Genomic DNA, 23,815 nt, shown 5'->3' on the forward strand with positions numbered 1-23,815 from the left:
TCAAACCGGAACACAACAATACTGAGTACTGTTATTTGGCGGTAGAATAACTGATTAGTGGGTGGTACCTATCCAGACGGGCTTGCATAAAGCCCTACCACGAAGTTAATCTACTACTATATTTAAAAAAAAATAGAAACAGTGACAGGTATTGTGTAAACACGAGAAGTAATCCTACAAGAAGATCTACTCGTTAATTGCGTATTTTAAAATATTATGCCGATGATGATGATGGCTAATTAATAACTCTTAAGATTTTCTATTCCACTACTTAAAGCGGTGGTGATATCAACTGAATATATAATTTAATATTAATTATAAACATGAGTGATTGACAAATAATCTGTTAAAAGAATGTGTATTGTGACAGGGTCCTATAATTTACATCGGCCCCATTAAGTAACAACCGTGTAATTCTGCGTCCGGGGCTAACTGATAACGGAGTGTAAGTTGTCCGAGCTGACAGCCGCCGCATTTATCAGCTTTGATTGAGTTTATTTATATAGTAAATAGTTAATTGAATTAGTCCCGTCAAGTTAAAACATTCTGTTCGTTAAATTACTTCTAGTAAGGCGGTAATTTTGTAACACGCCTTTGGTGCTGTAGTAATTAAAATTGACTGCGCCATTGATGTAGTGGCGGGCTTACAGGTTCCCGAAACATTAATTTCAAATCCCGACTCGGAACAATAACTTGTTATTGAACGTTAATGTCATGTAAAATTCAAAAGTAGCTCAGACTCGGAAAGCATGTAAAGTCTGGAGCTTGAGAGAATCCTGGAAGTGTTGCATGGAAATTCTCTCCAGTTGTGTGCGTTAATGTTTATTACTCCAGCATCATCATAACACAACTAATAAACTCATAAATGTCGTCAACTCATAAACAATGTAAATGAATTATAAACTTATATTCGTTATTTAATCATTCATGATACTTACGTAGGCTCAGCGATCACGATTACTGGATAGAAATATCTTAATCTGTTCCCCAAAGAACACGATTTGTTTCGGAACGAAGAGCAATGTGATGATCGAGCACCAGGATTACCGACCTATTTAATTTTGTAATATAATAATTCGAGTTGTAAGAATTTTCAGTGAGTTGGTTTATAAAATTACTTGAAAGGTTTCACTTCATATAACTGGTTTACGCCAGTTCATCACTCAAATCAAAAGGATTTCAGACTCCGCAAGATAATAAATTATTTACAGCTGGAAACAATTTATTGTATTGTTTGGAATTGAAGAGAAACAGACTCATGGGAGCTGTCGTAATAACCCGTGCGATACTGTATAGCCCCGACGGGTTTGTTTGGAATTATCACTTGTAAAAATATTGCGGATGTAACGATATTTGCTTTCGAATACAGCTTGTAAATATACTTTTTGTGTCACATTATACTTATATCAAGTAATTTATTGTTTTTTTTTATGTACTATAAAACAATACATAATGCCATTGATTATAAATGACATTGATTTGTGTTCTTTTACCATTCCGTAGTACATTCCTTTTCAAAATAAACAAAGTGATCAGAGCTACTAGAAAGAAAAATGTTTTGTATAAGAACGTTTCATGCAAAACAATGCCATTTAATTTGACCTTGAAATGTTATTCTCATCGTGCCAAGAAATGGCACCAACATTTCCGTCATTTTATATTAGGACAATAAATTGAACCACATAGTCTTAATAGCCTACTGTCACTAGAAAGCCACTGGGAGGCGAAATTGTTACTATACGACAATATTCTATAGTCAATGCAATGCAAACCATGGGGATCTAAGATGTATGTCCAATTGTCCATATATGATATCATGTCCCTATTACGTGTAGTAACCCTGGCTCGAAACCCATCGCTACTATCATAAAATATACGTTGAGTCGACTCTTACCAACACAGGGTGATTTTAATCTTAATTATATCGATTGGCAATAGCCAAAAGTCGAAGACTAAAGGTTAAAATATTTTAATGGTTGTGTTTGAGAAACAAAATATATTATTTTGCTCTTGACAGTAATACAGTATTTTTAAAGTTAATCATTTCTATTTACAGATTTTCCGGGCGATTAGCACTCATGGCCGTATAAAGGTAAGTCACAAGTTATTGTACGTAATTGGTCCTCCTGACCGGATTTTGTTCTAATCAATCACGCAAAATATACTACGCGCTAACGAACGAAACAATAATGTAAAATATAGACCATCACTATGTGGAAAGCTACTCCTTACTATCGAAGGTATATAAGGCGAAATTGCTTGTGAATGTGCTTTCTTAGAAATTCGGTGGTTTGTTTACTGGAGTGTTTTACAACTGCTTTGCCAATTATTGAGAAATAAACCCATTATTATTGACTTTAAGACCTTGCGCAAAATACACATTTTATGTACAATATTAACATTATAAATGTGAAAGTAATTCTGACTGTCTGTCTTTTGCTATTTCACGGCCAAACCACTGGACCGAATTTCATGAAATTTGGTATAACGCAAACTTGAATACCAAGAAAGAACATGGGCTACTTTTTTGTCTAGCACATGACAACCGACACCCCGAAACACGAGGAAAGCTGCGACGGACTACTCGTATACAATATGTAAATTATTTTTAAATACGAGTATACACAAGATATTTTATGTAAATACAGAGATGCCATTTATGTACTACTTAAAAATTATTTGCGGTTTGGATTTAGAAGCCGCAAAAGACTTGAATTTTGATTGCAAACACGTAAGAAAACATTGCTAATATGGAAAGCTTTTTGTGACACGTAACCAATATGCCCTGAACAAATATTCCGCATCCATTTTTAAAGAGGAAATATATTTTTTTTATAAATAAAAAAGATATATTAATTGCAATATTTAGACTACTTCATTTCGCGTTAAATAATTCCGAAACAGATAATCGTATAGGGAAATGTTCTTATTATTAAATTTATACTTAAGTCGGTCTTAAAATAGCCAGTCTACTTATTCGTCTATGAATTTCATACAAATACCAGAGGAATGTATTTACAAGGTTCTTCGTACCCCATTAAACCTAACAACTGCGGTAAAAGAAACGTTAGCCCAATACTGAGAAACTGCTCGCTGTCTAAGGGCCCTATTAACCATATAATAGAGGTAGCTCACGAACCTCCGCGCCTAGGGCATAGTGCACACGCTAGCGAGAACCATTAAACATTAAAATTAAGATATAATAACGGTATATAACTAATAAGTCAAGTATTTAATTACTAGTAAATAATTATAAAAAAAGAACCTCGTGATTGCATATATAAATTAAGAGTTTTTGTAATTTCCGGGTCAGTATGATCTGTTAAAACTGTTTGACAAAAGACCAGCTTAATTATTTCCTGCCGTGCTCAATTACGTTATAATTATTTAATAGACACGATATAGTCAATGGTTTCGTTTTAATTATAATATCAAAAACATTGTTCATGTATAATTAAAATTTGTAAAACATTATAAATATCAGCTTTATTTTGTTTCTACGCGTTAATTTATCGATAAAAGTGACACTTGACAGAGTAATTATTTCATTAATGATAATATTAATTATATAATAAATAAATATAATGAAGTCTGAAAAGTGACGTCACATATTTGACCAAGTCATTCAGTTTACGTTCCACAGTATAAAGGTAAAAAGACTCAAAATCGAAAAAGTAATCGAAAATCAATGATTGAAAATTAAAAATTAAGGATTATTATAATTGTAAAATAAGAACGCAGAAAAAATAGGTTACCTTTACTAGGTTGGCTTATACGTAAGTACACTACTACGTAAGTAGTCACTACCGCGAACATTGGTACAGTAAGGTATGTTAACCATTTCTTGCACTGTTATTTGCACTAATACGTTATGCTTATGCCCCTTGTGCCGGTAATTATACTACAACATGCATTAACACACACAAACTCATACACACATACAAAAACTATATGCAAAGGAAATCTATTCTGCTATAAAATAATTGATTATCGTGAGCTACCCCAGACGGTGTTACAGAAAGCTAATCAAAACTACATATGTATAAGCATGCTATTTAGAGAAGTACTTTATGTAGTATAACTGCAGATACATTTAATATTGTATATAAAATAACACAGTATTTTTGGTATGCTAATTTTTAATGAGGATTGTTTATAATTTCTTACTAAAATGTAAGCTCTGAGCAAACCAGCCTTAAGTTATCTAGAAGTACGCTACTTAGTATGACTGACCTAATAAATGTTGTGTTCCAAGTTTAACCACCGCCAGTTTACCATTTTCATAGTATGCAGATCCTTATCTGAAACTGTGAATCTTCTGGACCCTAACTAACGGCTTGTCTTGTACATATAACTATGCATACTTAAGATTTAGCGCCGAGACATTTAACCCACCAATACATCGATAGAATTTGACCCCGGCTAGTATGAGTATTGGGTTTAGATATATTTTAGGCCACCTTCGGGTTCATTTTACGATTTTCCCATTGAATTTCGGAGGAGTGAGCGACGGCTGTGATTGTGTTCAAACATCGGATGTACGTTTGGGTATAGAAGGTCAAAGATAAAAATATTATATACATTTTCTAGAATAGAATGACAGTCGTTTTTTTTCCCCTGAGTAACAAAATATATATTTACTAACAAATAATGGCACACGTTATTTATATACACGAGTTCTTATAGAGGTTGATTGAACTGCGTAGAAGATGATGTGTTCAAGCGTCATCTAGCAGCGAGTAACAAGAAAATGTATGGTATGTATTAAAAAATAACTGAATTACTAAATAGAATATATGGAAAATCAGTGGTAGTTAGTTTCATTACCTTTTATGACTAGATCTCCAGATGTTTTTGGAAAAAAGTTTCATTTGAAGACATTAAAATAAGTTAAATGGCTTACAACGAATTAACAATTTACATCTTTTACAACTAAAGGCAGTTTTACTTGCGCTAAAATAATTCTGTTAATGGGATCAAAATAAAGCATTAAGTCTGCACTTGAAGGTCCGGTCACCCCATAAAACGTTAAAGCTGGAGATAGTCTTGATAAACCATGTACATTACATCTACTACTATCTACTGAAGATTAAATCCGGATAACAATACAATTGTTGAAAAGCTTGAGTGCTATACATTTAATAATTTACGATTGGTATGAGAGAAAAATGTAAAAAAATATTTTCGCTTTTTTATAACTGAATTTGTTGACATAATAAGATTAGTTATAAACCCTTTCGTTTTAATAAATTCATGATATCCGCTTATTGAGATCCGGAAACGACTAAAAACTTTTTGGACAAAAAAAATTATGATTTTTTAAATTATGAAGTTTATAAATATTGTATAAATAATAATAACCGCTTAATATAGCATATAATTTCTCATTCACACCATGCCTATATAAGGAAGGTAACGTAAAGGCTTAGATCATTTCCTATATCATTTCCATGCTGTTCGTGGTTACATCTCATTACTGCGGAGATGATCTATTACGTAACCAGACGCAAACTCAGGCAGATTAGATTATTGTTATACGTATAGAACTTCGCACCGGAATCATCGTAGATTTCCTTTTATTTGTTACGTCGGGGTAAACTTATCTATCGCCTGTTTTACACACATTTATTTAAATTACAAGCGAGCTGATTTTTTGAGAAAGATAAATTTTACTTTGTGTTTCGTATGATTTTGGGCAACTTTTCTTAAGAGTGTCTTATTTTAATAAAAACAGTAAGATAACAAATGTATATATTAATCATTTGTTTTTTATTATGATAAACGTATTCGACCATTATCTTTATAGAGACGAGGAAAACACTGCAGGATTCAACGGTACCTGGATAATGACTTGACTTACTTAAATCAAAATAAATGTAAACTTCTCGCCCTAACAGCGATTATTTATAATCAGTGATATTTTTTGAGGTCATAACATGTCGTTGACCTTAAACTTCACCTAATCGATCCGTTTAAATTCGGTTACGAGTTCATTGGGTCCAAGGTAATTGGTTTAGAAGTTACGGAATAAAAGAAAGTATATTTTGCTTATACATATATGTATTTAAATATATCTCACCTGATGTTACTGTCGCCCGTGGCTTTGCTTGTGTTGCATGTTTTCACCGAATTTCATAAAAATTGGTTCAATAGTTTGGTGTATATTATAGATATAAATATTTGTAAGTTCCCACTACTGGTCAAGATGTACTGTTATTTAGGGTTTGAGCTCATTCCACCACTCTTCGCCTTCATGCATAACTGGGATTATACACCTTAATGAAGTTTAACTTGAACCAGAACCAAAAATAAATTATAAAATTTTAGTTCTTAGGATTAGCATGGAAAAATTTATCACTAAAGTTGACCCTGAGATCTTTTTCTAAGGTAGGCCATTTTAACCGCTAAGCCATATCAGCTGTATATATACTAAGCCTTTATTTCAAATTCGCAAATCTACTCTCAAACCAACATTACGTGAGACAGCTTATGAAGATTGGAATATGTATTGGTAATTAATCACACGTCCGTTCGGCCGCCTATGGACATCTATCAACATCATTAGGAATGTGAATGGATCTGAATCACATCTCACTTTGGTCCGTTTCAATTAATTTCATAATATCACTCGGTGGTAGGGCTATGCAAAACCGACTGAGTATGTACCACCCATTCATCAGGTATTCGTCCATACGGCAATAATTAGTAGTCTTATGTTAGATGTAAAGTAACAGCCTGTAAATTTCCTACTGCTGGGATAAGGCCTCCTCTTCCATTAAGGAGAGGGTTTGGAACATATTCCACCACACTGTTCCAATGCGGGTTCGTGGAATGCACATGTGGCAGAATTTCGATGAAATTATACACATGCAGGTTACTTACGATGTTTTTATACATATAGTAGTGCTTGCCTGGGTTTGAACCCGCAATCATCGGTTAAGATGCACGCTTTCTAACCACTGGGCCATCTCACCTCTCATGATGATGTTAGATGTGTTATCCAGTAACTTAGCTCCCAATGTTGGGATCGATTGTTGTCTTGTAAGGTATGGTTAATATCTAAAGGCACCGATGTCTGTGGGCTGTGGTAGTTCACCATCAGTTTGCCTATCAAAGGTACCTATATACCCGTCCGCCTGCGATTTTAATATATATTTTAGCAACCACAAGCGAGGTAACACTACAAAATATAACAACTGGCCAGCATCACTTCCATTTTACTGTTATAACAAGAAATCAGATATTCACCAATAAATATTACATATAAACATATGGCAAAATGCCTCACGTATACCAACCAAATGCGAAGAGGTCTGGTCCAAGAAGAAAGGCCACCATCATCGCTAGGTATCACTTGTACTTGGTACAGAATGTTAACAAAATGAAGGTACATCTAATAATATAAATATGATATAATGTGGCTGTCTATTCTATTCCATAATTAAGGCACGTGTACATTTTTGATTTAAATTATATTATAAATTGGAAAATCACTGTCTGTCTGTTGCTCTTTTACGAGAAATCACTGAACAGAATTTGATGGAATTTGGTGTAAAGCTAACTAAATTCCTAAGAAACTACTATTTTACCTAATACATGACAACCAACCTCTAAAACGCGACCACTAGTAATTTATATTTAAATACAGATATTTCAAATTACTACATTTTTTACATATATTTCAGAAGAAATTTTAAATTTATTTCAATAAATAATACAAGGCCTGTATTATAATAATAATCCTATTTCTCTTCCAGTTAATCGTAAAGCCTGTAGGTTCATCAATGGCTTGTTGTTGAGTCAGTAATTGCTAATTTCATCGCTTTAATCGCATTAGGCTTCCTACACATTTTTCCAACATTTAGTTTTTTTAATTTTTTTTTGTCGTTATATGTTTTATTTCCAGACAGTGATAGTTAAATTTCATTAATTCTTATTTGAGTTTTTCTAATGGGATATATCGTACATACAGGCAAAAGGCACGACGCTTTCTTAAAGCTATTACTATATTATATACATATATATATTGTTAGGATGGTCACAAGTTTAAACAACGATATTCTTCCAGATTCAGTGAAAAGACTGCCGCCGTGTTCGATTCTTCCCATTCTTTTCCTTACCGGCCAGTATCAGACATTCGGCCAGTATCAATCGTGAAAAATTAAAATATTACATTACAAAAATAGCCAATCGACATATTATTAATTAAATTGTTCTAGTAAATTATATAATGTGTAAAAAAAATAACTCTAACAATATATTAAAAAAAATAAGCAAAAGTCGTAAAAACAAACAATATGTTGGAAGCTTCTTCATATTTTCCTGGAAATTGTTAGCACTTAAGGTATACCTAATTAAATAGCGGAAACATTTAAACATAAAGAATGATTATGCAGTAAATAAATACTTATCATTTTAATAAACAATTACTTCGAACGACAATAATATTTATACGATAAGATATTTTTATACGTTTTGCTAAATCATTTGTGACGCGAGCTTTAATTGCAATTCTATGATAAATATTTGCAGGTTTGACCAACCGTGTAACATTAGACCAACGGTTATTAATTCCAACTCAAAAAGTAGGTGTGTACATTACGCAACTGGTTGTCAAACCAGGGCATATCAACCTTTGGCGTAAAAGGAGCCATATTCTACATCAATTCGTAAAAAAAATAATTGAAATTCGAATTAAAATACTAAATGTGTCTTAGCGCTCTAATTATATTTGCTTTGATGAGTATTGCATACTGTTACGTATTGATAAATAGTATGCGTACCAAAGGCTCGTGACCTCTGGTTCGACCCGTTAGTGACGAAATAAGCTCTGTAATGCAACGATAACATCTCAACAGGTTCTGCGTTAACCATATTTTGGTTTGCGGAAACGAAAAACTGGACAATGGGCCGATTAAGAAATTACATCGGACGTTGACTTCTTATCTCTGAGAATACATAAAAATGTATTAATTAATTTATATAATAATTGTCGTTATAACGAGCTTAATTTGTAAAGTCGTTTTAATATTTTTAAATCGCTTAATGTAACCTCACATTTTATTTTGTAGGTTATTTTTAATAAAATTAAATTTCGAATGTTTTTTTTTTTTTAAATCATCTAAATATACCGCTAATTTTTATTATATTCTCGTAAAGTTTATTTTTTTATTATTGAACATTCAGCTACATAATTGAGCGCTCATTACTCCGACCATGACCATACCACCGATTGGTCGTTGGACCATAAAGACTGAAAAGGTAAATTTATTTTGTTTTGACTTATATAAAGGAGCAGCATGTCCGAGCCCGTTTTTAAAAAACATGACGTCAGCATAGCTGACGTCACGAGTGTCAAAGTTTCCATCTTTATCCATCCTCGGAGGTTTGAAATTAAACTCAGGGAATATTCTTCTCTGATTTATTCCAATATGAGGCGGTCCGATCGCTCCGACGGCTCGACCAAGCCTGTCGATACCGGCGGACGCTTGATCTTTTATAACCAAAATAGGTGGGTAGAATTATTCACTCAACATAACAGCTATTTAGCAACACTAGAATATTTCAGACTAATTTAACATTTCAAAATTCACTAAAAATTATTAATTTAACAATCAAACATTTTTAAATTATTAAAATAATCATTTCTGGACACGTGTTTTTCTTAAATTCGTGGTTTCGCGCCGACATAGATAATACAATAAAGTTTACTTAATTGCGTTTTAGTTTTTTTAAATATATGTAACATATTTAGTTTTACAACAGCCTTTAACTAATTCATTTAATTTAACGTTCATTGGTAGCCTATTACGTCATCGCCTGTCGACCAATGACAATTCAGATACAGAACCCAAATTGCTTTTAATTCGATAAGTGCTTCATAAACCGAATTTAACTTAAAAGGAAATATATGTCTAATATATTTTTACTCAATTGACATTTTTATGAGTTTAATGGTTATCGTAGAGTCTACTTATTAACTGACTTCAAAAATGAGGAGGTTATAAATTCTTCTGTATTTTTTATACAATAGTAATTGTAAATAGGTGCTGAAGATTTCATCATTTTTTATTAAAATAAAAATCAGGTAAGACCAAACGATAATCAGAAAAATGATTATTTAATTTCACAGAACGTGAATTACTTCTAAACTTTATAAACTACGATGAAGTTATTTATAAATGGTGCAGACGTCGCTATCGAATGAAAGTAAATACTGACTGAAACCAAAACTAAGTCTGAAGTAAGCCTTCAATACGTGCTCGTAGCTGCCGGCAACGCTGACTGCAAACCATTTGTCTTGACACCCGTTGAAATACGCTGAGAGTCTGATATTTATTGACGTCGAAATTAAGATCTCAAATCTGCTACACCCTTTTAAGTGTCTCAATAAAAAAAGGATTATAGGAAAGTTCTAGCGAGTGTAGAATGATTTACTTGAACATACACGTAAATTCGTACTGTGAACTCTTTCCAGTCGTGGTGAATTGCCTATTATGAGAATAAGAGAATATATTGTGTCATATTTGTTTACCTATCGAGTTATTACTAAGTATTTAAAATTAAGAATGTACGTCGTAACATTCAAAGTGAAACGTCTTTAAAAATGTTAACAACATTGACCTTTAATAATATAAACCAATTTAACGCATATAAAATCAAATTTTAGTAACTAAATTATTGAAATTGAGACATAACAACGATAAAAACTGTAGTGAGAAATTTAAAAACGTTATTGTATAGTTCAGCTGAGTTTTTTAATTATTTCGATTATTGCTATTACAAAAAAAAGTTTAATATTTTTATTTTGTTAAAAAAATTACATACAATTCATCCTTCGCTGTTGTCAACAATCGCTTGCTCCATTTGTCTCGACATCCGCTGTTGAGAACACACGTTTCATGAAATACATATTACATTATATAATAATAGTAAAAAAAATCCACCAACCCGCATTGGAACAGCGTGGTGGCAACATTATTGTTTTTAAAGTGATATCCAGGGTAAAGGAATAAAAAGAAAATTACCTTATAATTTAATAATATTACCTAAATATTTCTGAGGTTGATATTTAAAAGGCTTTGGAATTACAATTCAGTAATTAAGTGCGTTATTTTTTCACTTAATAAAAATATAAAATCAATGCTATTTAATCACCCATTTACAAAGAAACAAGTTCCATTGTCGTTTCTTTTAAAAAGATTAAACAGAAACAGTATCTTGTTTAATGATCTTATTAAAAATAACATCTTACGATGGCATGTCAATGACCGGAATCCCTTATTTCAGTATTGCCAATACGTAACGGGTCTTAATAAATGTTGAAGAGAAAAAAAAACGCCAGCTACAGTGCGCAACCGCTAAGTAGCTACGACTGGCGAACTGTTTACAGTTTTTCTAGATTCACTTTTACACTACTACACAGTAGTTCGAAACATATTTATCAGCCAAATTAAATTGGCATGAAATACTTATGAATAAAACAAAAGTAACGGTAGTGTTTAGTACTAAGAATAATTGACTATGATTAAGTTTTGACAAAAGTATAAATACAAATGTGTTATTTAAATATGTGACTGATTAGTTATTGTTGTTATGGAGAGAAAAACATACTTATTGTGCAATGTATATAATTTAATAAAAAAACGTGTATTAAACTCTAAAGCTTAAAATTCGTTAAAAACATCGTAAGCTTTCACGCAATACGTAAGCGTCTTATTTATTGGTTTTCAGCTCGTAGTGGTGTCTTTAATAACTTGAATGGTAGTTATCTCATACATGAACTTATCATAAACTTATTTTGTCTCTTGTATATTATATCTTAGAATAATTCTGAAAAAAACATAGCATCTATGATTTTTATGTTTATATTAAGTAAACAATATTTTATTATAAATAAATTAGACATAACTATACATACTTAATTACTTGTAAATCCGCAAGATAAACCTTATAACAATAGCATGCAGAATTGTAAGAAATTTCCGGTACAATAGAAAAAAAACTACATCCTTTACTCCAGCTTACAATATGTCTCAACTTCCAACCAGACCAACACTTTTGGGACAGGCGGAGTGCTGGATGATTAAGCATCTTATCTGCCCCCTTCATACGTTTTGTCAACAACATACTGTAAACAAGAACGGTACAATGTAATATGGTTCTTATGTTCTACGTATTAAAAGTTAAAATACAAATTCAGCTCGTAAATATTCAAGTGTAAACTCCAAACCTTGTGGAATTAGTTGATGGTACACGCGGGAGATAAGCGCCATTTACACATCAAGCTTTACGTTTTTCAAGGTTGGAAAGAATGCTCAAAAGTTTCACCCTTTAGGCTTTGTTCTATACAGGGGCGGGAAGGCTTTGTTGGAGTATCTGCGTGCAGAAAATTCCAAAATCTGACTAATTAATATAGCTTTTGCATAAATTTACTTCGTTCTAGATATTAATCAGTTGATTAATAAAATGAGCTGAGATGGCCCAGTGGTTAGAACACGTGCATCTTAACCGATGATTGCGGGTTCAAACCCAGGCAAGCACCACTATATATATATGTGCTTAATTTGTGTTTATAATTCATCTCGTGCTCGGCGGTAAAGGAAAACATCGTGAGAAAACCTGCATGTGTCTAATTTCATCGAAATTCTGCCACATGTGCATCCCACCAACCCGCGTTGGAACAACGTGGTGGAATATGTTTCAAACCCTCTCCTTCATGGAAGAGGAGGCCTTATCTCAGCTGTGGGAAATTTACAGGCTGTTACTTTACTTTACTTCACTAGATATTAATCTCCAATAATTTGCTCGAATATTGGGGCTCATTGATATAATTTAGGCAGCGTATTTGAAATTTCTTCTTAAATATATTGACATTTTTTGAAGTGTAATTATAATGAAGGTATTAATTTCAAATGTTTCAAATGTCAAGTAGTGGTTGACTGTTCCAACAATACATTGAACAACGAATTCCAAGAACAGGTGTATTTCAGGATAAAAATATGTAATAGCGATAAAAAACACTCAGAATTCATTCGGTAGGGAAACCACAAGTACTCGTCAAGGAGTCGACGGTTGAGGAGCGGAAAGTATGCGGGTATCAAAACGTGTGATCTATAATGACGGGTAGTAGCTGGTGTAGGGTGACTAGTTCTAGTACTATATCATTAAATGAAAAAAGAACGGCATTTTTACGTATGCATATATTTGAGATACAACGTTTTCAAAATGTGGTAACAACCATGATTATTCCACGTAAATATTTTGCCAATATTGGTATATTGTACTATTTTCCCAAATTGCGTTTAAGACTCCCACAATCTAGCTGTATTGTAATACAACAATACATATTCATGGCAGACGATTATTTTAAATGAATAATTAATTAAAAGATCCCCTACATGCAGCCGTACAAAAACTCAAACGATTCCTTTATTTGCCAAACCATGGATTCAACAAATATCCGTGCAAAAATTCTCGTACGCCAAACAATCCTCGGCACAGATACCCTCGTGTACTCCCTCAGGGGGCTACGGGGGTGAAGGGGGAGGCGCCTTTGTCTGCGTCGTCATTACTTTGTCAAAGGTCCTTGGAAAGGCGCGATTCTTAGCTCCACGCGAGTAGATAGGGGACGTGAGTAGGCTTCTGCCTTACACTTATGTTTTGGTTAGCTTGCAGGGTTCAGGCATTGTTCTCTTGAGCCATTAGCTAGGAACTTATGTTTTGAGTTATGCTTTGAATATGAGGTAATTTACATACTAGTTGGAAGTTAGGATTCGTTTGAATACTGCATCACCAGTTTGAAACTACTATTGTTGTACATTTTGTATAAGTTGAATGAATGAATTAATTATAAAAATGTATGAGAAGTGAACCTCGTTTTCGATGGTGAAGGAAAACATCCTGAACAAACCTTTATTCGAAATCGAAGTTTGATAAGTTAAGTCGAAGTTTGGAAAAGACGCATGTAGTTTTGTCACACGTGTTTACCAACTCGTATTGGAGCGCTCGAGAGAATTTATACCCAAGTTTTCTCTATAAGAGGATATTAAGGGACATTCGCAATTTGAGAATTTTCATAGATGTTCGTCTATATTTGGTTGGTTATTCTGAACTCAAAAATAATTGTGAGTTTACGTTCCCGATTAAACAAGAATCATTGTTATTGATACCCTTTAATTATACATACTATATATTTAATTAAATATACTATGTAGTTCATTTAAAATAATTATAGTAACACGTAAACATGCTAACTGTCCCCTGGCCCCTTGACCGACACTGCTTTGAGGTTGTTACGTATTACCTTCGCGTGCCATAAGTGAACAGATTAAGCGTATTTTAATATAAGAAAATTTAATATAGTTTAAGGGATAAGTGCTAATATGTTATGTTCCTTTTGGTAATTACACTGGGTCACTCATCCTTCCAAATGAAACACTACTGAGTAATGCTCTTTTGCGGTAGAATGTGTGGTACTCATACATGGTAGAATATAATAAAACCCAGACGGACGGCGAAAAGTAAGACAAGAAGTATTTAAATTTATTTTTTGTATGTATGAAAAAATATTTCTGCCAAAGAATCATATTATAAAAATAAGCGACAATCCTTTCACAAGAACCTATAGTATTTACTGTCATCAATCAAAACATACAGCTTCATTTTGTAACAATTATTTCAAATTCCTTATAATGACATTAGCGAATATTTCTTGCTGCAAGTATATAACTTGTACGGCATCATTACTGAGCATGTTTTTACTGGGAGTCAGGTATTCAGTTATGGTTGTATTCATTGATTGACTTACCGTGCACGGTGTGCCGTATAGCGGTCACTTGAGGCTCACTGGCACAGTTACCGGTTCATTATTATAATCAGCATGATTTTTCAAATATCATTAACAGATGATCATATGTAATCAAGCAATCATACAGTACGTTGCGTTCTCAAACTATATTTATTTCTATGTTGCCGTATTCTCTCAATGTTGATTGGAGTGACTAGAAGATAAATAATAATATTTTATTGTATGTTAGTATTGACGAAAATTGATAGTGGTTTTTGTGGGCAACTCGCAACAAACGGTATTATGGATTGTGGATTCACACTTACAAAGCGTCTTTACGTACGTATCATAAAGTACGTTTGGTCTTATTGAAATGATACATATATAATTATATATGGAAACATAAAAAAAAGTAAAGTAACAGCCCGTAAATTTTTTTTTCTTCTTCCATTAAGGAGAGGGTTTGGAACATATTCCACCACGCTGTTGCAATGCGGGTTGGTGGAATACAAATGTGGCAGAATTTCTTTGAAATTAGACACATGCAGGTTTCCTCACGATGTTTTCCTTCATCGCCGAGCACGAGATGAATTAAAAACACAAATTAAGCACATATATATACTGGTGCTTGCCTGGGTTTGATTCCGCAATCGTCGGTTAAGATGCACACGTTCTAACCACTGGACCATCACAGCTAATGTGGAAACACGTGAGAGTGAATTATTGTGATGCGCGCGCAGGTTTACATGAAAACTACATGATAACTTTGCCCGCAGAATCACCAATTAGGTATCAAGTTGTTCAATATAGACAACTTAGCAACTTATCTTATTTTATAATTTTTATTATTATAATAAAGATTATATAATAATAAAGTAAATTTTTATATGTACTACGTAAAAATTAACAAATACTAAGTGCACGCTAATTTGATCATTAATATAAACATTTGTTGATTAATTAATATGCCTTATACATATGTCAATCTTTTTTGACATGAAATGTAAACTTTTATAGAAGCGGTAAAAAAGTTACATTTATCATAATAATAATTATTAGTTTCCTATTAAAAAAGTAAATTGTTATTATTTTATTAAACAGACGGCCCTTTACTTTATAATTGCTACGCCCTTTTTACCGACTTTATTGATGTAGGAGATCCTCATTTGGTATCTTTATATACTATAGATACTTATGTGGTGGGGCTTTTGATGAATCCCTCTGCGTTGGGCCCAACTCAATTTGATTGTTATGTTTTTCTTTGAAGCGGAAGACCTTTGAAGTCGGTTTTAAACTTACTGACTTAAAACTCAACCTAACAACGAATCCACAACAAAAACAAATAGGTATGTACAATCAGAGTAAGAAAACTTTCGTCAAATTTCAAATTAATTCCTTTATCGAGTCTTAAACTCTTAGTACCTTTTGAATCTAAACATCGAATCATTGCGACGCAATATGAAATTCTCGATCGGTAAAGCAGATTATTGCTCATAATGAGCACATGATAATAGATCTTAAGGTGACGAACCTTTTCTTACCCCGACTGTACATATATACGTATAATAAATAAATCAGATTTAATAGTCACTGTTTCATTCTCAATTTTGCTCCGTAGTTGTGCTTTATTTTAATGAACTAATTCTAATAAATTATGTCTTTAATAAAGGCGCCCATAGAACCTGATATTCAAGTAGGTGCTTATTGTTTTATGGTCGCGATAAACTGAGAAACCTTTGTAGTGTTTTACAATCGTTAACACTCTCGTTTATTTCTTGTAAGATGGCGCCTGCGACTGATTATATCGCGGTATATTTTTCATGATAAAATAATCTTTAATATAAATAACTCATTATTAATATACAAAGTTCAAATATTTAATATTAAAGCTTTAAATAAAAAGGTGATATACTGTAAGAATCGTATAGAAGTTACGATATGTTATATTTTGTATATTGTTGTATTTTTTTATTTTTGTTTTTGTAAATAAATTCTTCTTTAAGTTAGCCTGTAACCTACATGGTAATATTTCTTAAGAGCGGATGTAACTATATGTATAATTAGACAATTAAATAACTATGTTTAAATCCGACTACGGTGAGATTATTTTAATGTTATAATAAATTAATTATTATTACAGTGAATGTTGCATATTACTTTTTGAAATTTCACAACGGTTCGCCGCGGTGACTTTCGAGTCTGTCTTACAGAGTTCTATTGTCCTTAATGACTTTTCTAACGTCCGCTTGACATGGTACTCGAACGTTTCTACAATGAATGCTGTATATCTAGCAGTAACTTATGGTACAATAGCTACGTACATATAAGAAGTCTAACTAACTATTTAAATACACAGCTTAAACTATAAGACATAGAGACTCTTTTGCTTCGTAATATATAGATGCATTGTGACTCAATTTATAGTTATTCTTTAAGGAGTACCCTACAACCATTTATTTCAAAACAAATAAATATAGCCATGTACAATATTTTGAAGTAGACAAACATGGAATGCTGAATATCGTCATTGCTCCTGCAAAAGTCGCTATGTGTTTTTTTTATATTACTCAATTGTTTTAATAATTGAGTCGAGATGGCCCAGTGGTTAGAACGCGTGCATCTTAACCGATGATTGCGGGTTCAAACCCAGGCAAGCACCGCTGTTTCATGTGCTGAATTTGTCTTTATAATTCATCTCGTGCTCTGCGGTGAAAAAAATATCGTGAGTAAACCTGCATGTGACAAATTTCATAGAAATTCTGCCACATGTGTATTCCACCAACCCGCATTGGAACAGCGTGGTGGAATATGTTCCAAACCTTCTCCTCAAAGGGAGAGGAGGCCTTTAGCGCAGCAGTGGGAATTTACAGGCTGTTGTTGTTGTTTGTTGTTTTAATCCGTCGTTTTAATCATTATTTCAATAGGCACGAACTGAAAAAAAAAATATTATCATTACTTAAAATTTTACAAATTTATCTATGCTATAATCATACATCGAAATTTCCATATATTGAAATAACGATTAAAGCGGCACAGCAATCGAAAAATATGAAAAAAACACGTAGCGACTTTTGCGTGAGCAACGACGATACGCTTCATGTAATGAATTGCATCTTCATAATGTTTGTAGAGATCAAATGTTCGAAATACTTCAAATAAAATCAAATCAATTCAGTAAACTTCACAATGAAACGTTTTTGAATCGTCAATAATTAAATACTACCACCGTTTCGCAAAGCTGCCTCCAGAGGAAACGACAAGAAACTCGCATAGTTGCTCTTTTCAAATAAACAGATTTACTATGCTGTTCTTTTTCAAATAAATTGTTGAACAAAACACAAGAAATAAAATTATGATATATTAAATTATAGTGTCATACGTTATTTGATTTAATAAAACACTGTATGCAATTGTTGAACATGTTTCTTTGTTACTTGTAAATCTATAATTGAATATTTTCATTGCACGAATAAAAACATTTTGAAAACTGAATGCAGTTTTTCTATAGGAAACTGGGTCAGTACAATGTCCTGTACACACATAACGATATATAGAACCTCATCGATTTTCTCTCAACGTATCAACGATTATACGAATTACTATATTTATTCATGCAATTATTCCAATCGAGTATGCACAAACAGTTAAACAGAACGCATGAATTGTTGTGCAACAAACATAACGGGCTCGAATGATATACGCACTGCGTACTCTTACTGACCGCTGGATACTCAGAACAATACACCGATATGTTTATAAAACCACCGGCTACGTGAACGTCATTTTTGAACACGGTTAACAAAAGACATAAATTGCTACAAACTATATACACTATAAGCGTTATCAGTAATCACTTATGTTCTTTTCGTAATACGACAGTAATTATCTGATGTTGACTATCCATTTAATATTGTAAAATAACATTAAAAGCCTAATGAATAAAGTATATTTTAAGTTTGACATCAGGTTCAGTACTTAGGTAATTCAAGCTTAAATGTGATTAAGTAACAGTACTTCAAGTTTTCGTTTGTAGTATTATAGTATGCGGACTCTTGCAGCTTGATCAAATCCATTCACAAGTCGACCCCGATCATCTGTTTGTTTTTTTTTCTTTAATGCCTAAAGTAGCAGCTTCTTCAAATGCTTTGAATTATTAACACCTAACTCAAAGAAGTTAAGAGTTTCCTCCAATTTGATCCGAATGGAGACTAACCACCTACGAATGATATGTTATATCGTTTAAGTGCAGACTCTTCCTCTAATAGTCTTAAATGAAGCAATCTGAAAGGACAGCAAAGAGATCAGATGTCGTAAACATTTTTCAAGCAACGAAATTTAAGAGATTAGTCCTTCTCATATGTTTATAGCATGTAAAACCTATATAGTTTTGATTTTATAAAGTTTTGTACAAGGACATCCTTACTTCGTTTTATTTCAATACACCACTTAAGTGGATGTTATTATGACAATTGGAAAATGAATTTGTTATGGAGAAGATTTTTTGAATGGAGGATGAAATGTTGTATGAAAATTTTGATCTTCGAAACATCAGCTTATGTCAGTTATTGAATCAATTTTCAAAAGTCACTAAGTTTGTGAAACTTAGAATGAAAATTTTGAATTAAAGTTCTCCTTCGTATTAATAATAATTATAAATTTTCGTGTTTTTTTTAAAAACGAGTCGGCAGATTTTCTTTTAAATATATAATATTCTCTTTTTGAAACTAAAAATCCAAAGGAATTCGTTTATCTTACATAGATCGATAGCAGCAGATTTCTAGGACAACACTTTACTTATTACGTCGCTTATGCTGTTTAACTACTCGCGATTCAGCAGAGCTCATAAAATGATCCACGCGTGCTGCTCACACGTCGTATAATTATAATTCTGGTCACTGCTAACTCTGATATACATTCAGTTCGTGCGTTAAAGATGCAAATTAGTGCGAAAGAAATAATACGAGGTCGTATGCTGAGTGGCGTTATTCAGTATATTGGAATAAACACGTGGATGATAAAACAAACAATGCTTTAACAGCGATTATTAAGCGCCACATAAACGCTGCTTTGCACAATTAAGTGTTAAATCAACTCGTTATAATAATAACAGTCAGCATATATGTAATTAATAGATTAGTATATAAATACAATGCTTTGATTAATTATCATAACATATATGTGACAACAATAACACTACGTAATTCTATTAGTTCTTGGCTATAAATCTACTGAAATCGTTGAAAATATAGAAAAGCAATTCTTTATATCGATCAATAATAAAGAAACACAAACAGACGACTATTAAATACATTTGTATTAAATAGAATTAAGATGTTTTTGTAATACTTTTTTTTTAATAATATATTTGTAGAAAAGAATAACTTCAGACCTACTCTTTAAACTATTCTACTTCTGATAAAGCTTTTGGTCCGAAATTCTTTCAGACAATCTTTCCGTCTCTTTTCTGCTTTCTCTCATTTGTCTATTTTTAATTATCAAGTGGAATTTCATTAAAAAAATATATCTTGTCGTTTAATTATTTGTTCATTTATTTCATTGACTATTATTTAGTACACAGTATAAAGCGAAAACGATTTCGTGCTAACCGTTGATATTCCTACTCTTGTTTATATTAAATATAAAATGTTGATATTGGTGACACTGATAATCCGGCAGCCTTTAAAACAGCCATGGAACGAAATTTCGGAACAAACTTATGACGTTATATTATAGAACAATGATATTATACTAACTTACGGGTGACCATAACGGTTGAAAATGATATACTCGAATAGTGGACCCATTAAATGTTATGTGGACATTCAGATCTTACTAAATGAAAGGCATTCATAGCGCTATTCAGTTACGTATTGAATAAGCTTGTTCGAAAAGGCTAAGGACAATTATAATTTAATTCATTTATTATAAACATCACAATTGTTCATTATTTCTTGTTCCTTGATTTTATAATGCTTATGTTAAAATTAATCGTCGTATGTGTTTGCACACCAAAAACAATATAGTTAGCTTTGAAGAAATATGAAAGTTAACAATATTATACAAATACAACACAACAAGTTTGTGTTACTTAAATGCTCTTATTTATGTATAATATACCTTGCCCGTAGGTCAACAACTATTTCGCTTTTTCATCATCTATAGGTATATATTATATGCATGTTATATGTTTTTTGGTGTAGTAATTACAGTTTTTCAGGTCGTCCATAAGATATTGGATATGTTCTATGTGTTTACTATTCTACAACAAAACAACCGACAACAACAATAGCTAAAATTTCCACTGCTGGGCTAAGGCCTCCTCTCTATTTGAGAAGGTTTGGAACATATTCCACCATGCTGTTCCAACGCGGGTTGGTGGAATACACATGTGGCAGAAATTTTATGAAATTAGACACTTGCACGTTTCTTTACGCTGTTTTCCTTCGCCGCCGAATACGAGACGAAGTTGTGCTTGCCTGGGTTTGAACCCGCAATCATCGATTAATATGCACACGTTCTAACTGCTGGGCCATCTCGGCTCTTTCAAATTCATCAACGATTTTTTTTCTTTAAATACTACGTCTAATTACTTATGTATCTAAACTAACTTTTATCCGCGAGTCCACCCACATCCAATTAACGTTTGCGCGTAAAGTAAATCCCGTAATTTATACATATCCAAGTCCACTATGTCAAATTTCATTACGACCGGTTGAGATATTTAATGGTAATGAATCAGGTATTAATCTGATTAGGCTTAAATAAATGAACTGCAGAGCTATTCCATAAGAATTTATTTAGAATTTCACTTTAAAATATGACTTTTAAGGTAAGAGTTTTTATGTTAGTCTTTCTATTTACCCGATAACCTACCGCCTAATTATTATTTTTAAATGCTTAATGAAGGACTAATTAACTAATAAAATAAGAAACACGGAACGCTATATTTAACGGTCCTCGTTTGGCGATACAATGTACCTTTCCCATAAACCTTTGAACAACAACAACAACTGCCTGTAAATTTCCCACTGCTTGGCTAAGGCCTCCTCGCCCTTCGAGGAGAAGGCTTGCAACATATTCCACAACGCTGCTCCAATGCGGGTTGGTGAAATACCCATGAGGCAGAATATTGATGAAATTAGATACATGCAGGTTTTCTCACGATGTTTTGATTCACCGCCGAGCACGGTATGAATTAAAAACACAAATTAAGCACATGAAAATCCAGTGGTGCTTGCCTGGGTTTGAAGCTTTAATCATCGGTTAAGATGTCCGCGTTCTAAACACGCGGCGATCTGGGCTCTTGAACTCTCACGAACCTTTGTTAAAGACAAATGACTGCGCTGATCATTAAAATTTTAAGAAAATATATGAAAGAATATTCAAAAAAAATAATCATTCGTTTGTAATATAAGTGCTATATTATGGAAAGAAAAGGCATATAATTAGTGACGGTCGTTTTAATATTAATGCAACTTAAATCAGAAATACTGCCATTGTTTAAATTTTAGATGATTAGTTTTATAGGCCATCCGTTTTAATAAAACAATGGCATTTGTTGCCTATGAATAATGGGTCTAATATTTGTAACTAATTACGTTTTTATGGAAGAATAATAAAAAAATAATTAAAAAACAAGAGTCGTTTCTCAAATATAATTAATAAAACGATACATAAAAGATTTTTGATGATCTATTTTCCTCAAAATCTGCTTCGTTTGATTGATATAGTTATACAGCAGTTGTGATATATCCTTCGTTCGTTTTATATTTATTTTTGCCTCAATTCTCAGTAAATCTCATCCCTTCATCCCACACAGTTAGAGTTTATCTTATTATGAAAATTTCGTAGAGACATTTCTAAATCGGATTACCTCCATGTATATGATGGACGGATTCTTGTCTTATCTCTCTGCATTAAAATCTACGGTTAGACTGATATTTTCTTTAACGTCTTCTGATTTGTTTTCCGAATGAGCACATGTCACAATATAAAGTAATTTAAGACATTTTACCGACATTTATTACATATGAAGTAATTATTTCCTAAATTTATGGTGTATTATTTTATTTTCTTTGTAATACACTTGATAATATTTGACAACGTGTTCTAATTTTCTTTAGAACATTCAATGTCGGCGCCATAGATGCGTTTCATGCGTAAAAAGTGGTACAAATATAATATATGGGTACATGTTTAGCACAAAAGAAATAAAATTTAATTTTATTAAATTCTGTATTTCTAAGGCAGAGCAATTAGGCTAATTTAAAAAAAAAAACGTTCGTGTGTCATGCTGCTAAAAATGCCACATCTACAAAATATAATGAAAGCATATATATAATCGTACATATATATTAATCGCTTACGTTTTAATGACTCCAGCTTGCTTCCTTTATTTGTAAAATAACTCGAAATCAGTATGCAAAATGTCTGCCAAATTTCGTCATACTCAGGGAGTTATAATGCACCAAATAAACGTAGCTAGACATTACCATAGGTTCAGTCTAGAATTTTAAATATATTTGAAACCTACCTCTCGTACAAAACATTTGAAAGTTTCGTCGATTTTCTTTTTCATCATCAGCCTTAGACACAGACACAAACTGATGATGTCGTATACGAATGGACGTAGATATATGGTACATATTGCACCAAATTTCTCGTCAAATATGGCTCAATAAGTTTTTGTGTAATAAAATACCTATTTGCTTTGGTTGAGTACGATTAATGGGTGTTATTTTTTGATTCAGTAAGTAGTAGTACCTCAACGTATTTAGTACACAATGTTAACAAGAACGGATGTATGCTTATGTCTATTGGGGTCGCACTACGGTGCGCTTTTTATCAACTCGGGGAAACAGCCGTTTAGCACGCGCAAATAATGTGCTGAATAGCGCTCAAAACAACATATGTCTTAGAATTGCTTATTACTAATTCTGAATCATAAAAGTCTTCTTAAAACTTCATATCCTATGAACTTCTGTGTATGAAAAATTCAATGCTGATAATGTTGAGTAGTTAAGAAAG

General features: G+C 32.5%; 1 protein-coding gene across 7 annotated transcripts in view; it reads left to right on the top strand.

Moving 5' to 3' along the window:
* LOC124544496 (SH3 and multiple ankyrin repeat domains protein 3) overlaps positions 1-23,815 on the top strand; it is a 210,386-nt gene that overhangs the window by 34,890 nt on the left and 151,681 nt on the right. For all 7 annotated transcript variants that reach the window (XR_006967538.1, XM_047123079.1, XM_047123081.1 and 4 more), the window contains exon 2: positions 2,057-2,092. The gene's annotated coding sequence lies outside the window, so the exon portion shown is untranslated. The remainder of the gene's footprint in view (positions 1-2,056; positions 2,093-23,815) is intronic.

This window comes from Vanessa cardui, chromosome 4 (assembly GCF_905220365.1).
Source record: "Vanessa cardui chromosome 4, ilVanCard2.1, whole genome shotgun sequence".
NCBI lineage: Eukaryota > Metazoa > Arthropoda > Insecta > Lepidoptera > Nymphalidae > Vanessa > Vanessa cardui.